The sequence below is a fragment of the Penaeus monodon genome, chromosome 40, assembly GCF_015228065.2.
Source record: "Penaeus monodon isolate SGIC_2016 chromosome 40, NSTDA_Pmon_1, whole genome shotgun sequence".
NCBI lineage: Eukaryota > Metazoa > Arthropoda > Malacostraca > Decapoda > Penaeidae > Penaeus > Penaeus monodon.
In genome coordinates, this window is record NC_051425.1 from 16,986,046 (window position 1) to 16,991,045 (window position 5,000).

Sequence of the window (5,000 nt, forward strand, 5' to 3'; positions counted from 1 at the left end):
AGTCACATCCAATCCTGGCCAAGGCATAGGTTTCATCAAAATCTTCATTCTAAATATCACAATCTGGTAGTATAACTAATTTCACATCTGCGGCTTAATATTATAGCACCAATATTAGCACCACACAAAATAAAAATATAACTGATACCTACTAACTTTAAACATTCCTGTTGGTTCTGTAGTTAACCTATTAACATTACAAATAATGCTATATTATACGACATAATCCTCAAATCTCTTGGGTTGTCGTCTAACTCTTACATCTGTAAGCATTCTATTCTTTTCATCTGAGTTGAGATACTTCTCTTCCCTATCAATAAACATTTTCAACTTTTCTGCAGCTCTTTCCACTATACTATCATCAAATACATTCTCCAGTTTATAGGCACGTCCTCCATCAACCACATTAATAACCTTAAATGGTCCTTTCCATTTCCTATTTAATTTAGCAGCAGTGTTAGGTATTGGTTCCTCAACATAGACCCATGCTAAATCTCCAACTGCTAATGGTTTGTTCTTTCTACTTGCATTTGCCTTTTGTAAGTATCTCTGAGTGTTATATTTCAAAGTTTCTTTCAGCAAGTTTTTCACATCTAATTTATCATCCTCATCCACCTCATCTACTGGTAACATTAGTTGTCCAACTTCTCTGTTAAGGTGTATCCCATAAAAGGCAAAATAAGGTGAAGTGCCTAATGAAGTGTGTACAGCTTCATTCAGCACTTTTTCAGTTTCTGAAATGTGACTGGGCCATGTATTTGGGTGTTCTTGACTCAAAATGGCAAGTACTGTCTTAAGAGTCCTATGGGTTCTTCCTATCACTGAGTTACCTCGAGGATAGTATGGTATAGAAAATCATTGTTTTATTCCTGCTTTCCTACAAAACTCTAAATTCTGATCCCATAAACTCTCCTCCATTATCTGAAATCACTAAACGAGGAGTTCCGAACCTACATATATCTCATGAATTCAGCGGCAACTGCTGTTGTACTTTTATTTCTTAAAGGATAAATTCTCAGAAACCTAGAGAAGTGGTCAATGACGGTAAGACAATATCTAAACCCTGCCCTACTGCCATGCAAATCAATTAGATTTATGGATACTCTATGACCATTATCCTCTACTGGTGGCAAATCTCTCCACTGATGTATTATGGACCCATGTCCTTTAAATTGTTGACAAGGTTTACATGATTTTACGTATTTCTTCACATCTTTCAACAGAGTAGGCCAATAATAATACTGTTTGGCTTTTGCAACTATTTTATGTTCTAATGTGAATCATTATGAGCTATAGAACAAGCCACTGGTATTAAATCCTTTGGGACTACTAGGCAATATCTGATCTTACCCATTTCTTCTCTTCTTAGATAAAGAATGTGGTCTCTAATTTCAAAGTGATAAAATGGTCGATTGCCTGGAATTCGCTTTGGTATAGTACCTCCTTCTAGAAACTCTATCAAATTTAGTCCACACTTTATCATCCCTTTGAGCTTGTTTGATTTTCTCGACTGTCAATCCTAAGAACCTAATATCATTACTTGGTTGTAGTGCTTCCTCACTCTGATTGGTGATAGCTCCTATGGGCTAACTAAGAGCGTCTGGTGCAGTATGTTTCGTACCTTTCTTGTACTTGATTTTATAAATGTAATCCCTCATTTCTAAAATATATCTAGACATTCTAGGACAAGCTGTTCTCTTCTTAAACACAGTGGTTAATGGCTGATGGTCTGTAACTATGGTGAAAGGCTTACACCAAAGATAATGGTTGAAAAACCTACAGGCATTGATGATAGCCAATGCTTCTTTATCAGTGACTGAGTATTTCTTTTCTGTTGAATTTAACTTCTTTGAATAGTATCCTATAGGTCTTAAATCACATTTTTCTTTCTGCATTAATACTCCACCAACATGTGTATCACTAGCATCTGTATGTAGTTCAAATTCTTTAGTTTAGTTCGCTTTAAGTAAGACTTACTAACTTATCTTTCAGTGTTACGAAAGCATTATTACAGGCCTCATTCCATTCAAATTTTACATCTTTCCAGATAAGATTAGTTAAAGGTTCAGCTATTACACATGCCAATGAATCTTCTTACTTGTTTGACACTTTGGGGAGGAGGCATCTTGTTAATTGCTTACAGGTTCTTTTTATTTGGTTTAATTCCTTTCTCTGATATGATATGTCCCAAGAACTTAACTTCCTTTTTGCCAAAATCACATTTGGATAAATTTACTTTCATTCCCATCTGTTCTAACCTTTGAAATGCTTCTTGTAATTTTTCCAGCATTTGTTGGTAAGAGTCTGCCCAGAGAACTACATCATCTAAATAATTCCTACACCAGCCCTTCTTAATTAATGGACTTAATACTTCTTGCATTTTCCTAGTAAAGATAGCAGGGCTAATTGACAATCCAAATGGCAGACGCATAAATCTGTACAAATTTAATCCATCCGTAAAAGAAGTTAAATCTTTAGAAGATTCATCTAGGGCCACTTGAAAATAAGCATCTTTCATGTCTAAAGTGCAGTACAATTTTCTTCCAGCATTCTCTTCTACTAGCTCCGCTAATCTAGGGAGAGGCTGTACATCCATCTTTATTTTCTTATTGATTACCCTGAAATCTATGCACATACGCTTTGATCCATCAAGTTTGCCAACAAGTACTATTGGTGATAGATACGCAGCAGTGGATTCTTCAATTACACTTCTTTCCATTATGTTTTGAATCATAGACAGATAGACATATACAATGGCATGCGGACTGGTTCATTATCAACCGTAGGAATATGTGCTTCTGCTACATTCAATCGACCTAATTCCGTCTCATCAAGTATGAACAATTCATTGTTGTCAAGAATCACCTCTGTTAGTAACTCCTGCTGGTTTTCGGTAAGATGTTTCCAGTCCAAACATTCAATAAGTGTCCTCAGACGAGTCCTCCGATCACCACTAATTTGGACCGTATCACTATGAGGAACTAAACTGTTGTCAAAGACCTACAGCAAACTCTACATTCCTCGATGGAGGTTCTCATTACATTTTCATTTTTCTAAAATGTGGCAGTTAAGACCACATAGCATAATTTTATTCTCCTTGGATTCTTCTAAAAGGGTTCGTGCAAGTTCTACTTTGTTACCCAATTCTACACCATTAAGGTCTAAGTATATAATTTGTTCTTCATCTATAACTGTATACTCCCGAATCTTTGACCCTGGGGTGAACTTAATGGGCCTCTTTCCTAAATGGATAACTGGCATGTCAAATCCCTTTTGTTCATCTATCACATAACAACCATTACGTAAGATTTTCCCATTTAATTTTGACAGTTTTCCACTCTTCATCTTTTCAAAACAAATTATCTGTCCTACTTGGAAATCTCTATGGGTTATTCTCAGATATGTAACTTTCCCTCGAGGACACAAGGTTTTGTGGTTAATGTGTAACCATTCTTCTGAATATAATTTACAATTTTTCCTTTCTAAATCATGAATTCCTTCTACCATATTGATTGATCAGCCAACCGTATTATAGATCTTATACCCATCAAAACATCTGAAGTTAGATACTCTCAGGGACAATTATCATCTTTTGTTGAATTGAAATATTTGGAGATACTGACACTTGAACTTGAATTTCGCCTCGGACTTTGAGTAATGTATTGATCACTGAGTGTAGGACTTTACTACTTGGGCTAATCTTATCTTCTAAGTCAAGTGTTTGAAGCACACTATACTTTATCAGCGTTGCAGACGAGCCTGTATCAACAAAAGCTGAAACTTGTCTGTTATTAACCATAATCGTAATGATAGGCGTATCAATCTTTCCAATCTGACTGATGTTGTTTACCTTAGTGTTTCTGTTTGGGTCTGGTTTCTGATCTCCAGTTATTTCCTTCCTTTTACCGTGATTTCGTAGCGGCTGCAGTAATTGCTATTCATTGGTTGGGTCCCCATTATTTGGTGTCCTTGTATCAGCCTTAACAGGGCATCCAGAATGACCCTCCCTTTCCCCCTCTGCTAGGCAGTCAAAACAACTTCTAGATGATGTACAAAGTACATCATCTTCACCTCCTAACTGTTTTACCTGTCTTACAAAAATGATGATATTACCAAGAACCTCAATTCCATGTAAATCTTTCATACTCAACTTTTCAATATCCTTACTTCTTAGAGTATTGTACTGTGTAACAAATGGAATGTTCTGAGAAGACTGAGTAATGTTAGTCTGATGCACGGTTCTCTCATGTCTGGCAGGAGCAGGTTTCCGTGGACATTTGCTACGAATATGTCTAATTCCATTCTGACACCAACCACATGGATAACTTACAACTATATCCTTGGGTTCGACTGTATCTTTGACTTTTACTTTGTTCACCTGCGAACGCAAGTGCCTACGTTCCATTCCTAACTCGGTCAGAAATGCTTCTCCCATTCCATTACTAGCACAGATTTTTAACCTAGACTTGATGGTTTCTGGCAAATCTTCCATCATAACCCCCTTCCACATTTCTTCCTCTATAGGTGTCAGTTCCTGAAGAAATGCTCTAGCTATGATCCTAAACCTGGCCCGAAACTTATTCACAAACTCCCTAGGGTCTTCATCCAGTAAGTAACCTCTACTACATAATTCTCTGTAGGCTTCCTTTGCATTTTGAAGCCCACTGAACTGACCATTTAAAATTCTTTCTATGTCTCCAAATTTCCACCGTCTGGGAGGCTTTCAAATTCACCATCTACAAAGATTCGCCGATCTCTTTCCATTCTGTTTAAGGCAATGTGTTTACAAAGTACATCATCTTCACCTCCTAACTGTTTTACCTGTCTTACAAAAATGATGATATTACCAAGAGCCTCAATTCCATGTAAATCTTTCATACTCAACTTTTCAATATCCTTACTTCTTAGAGTATTGTACTGTGTAACAAGTGGAATGTTCTGAGAAGACTGAGTAATGTTAGCCTATGCACGGTTCTCTCATGTCTGGCAGGAGTAGAAAA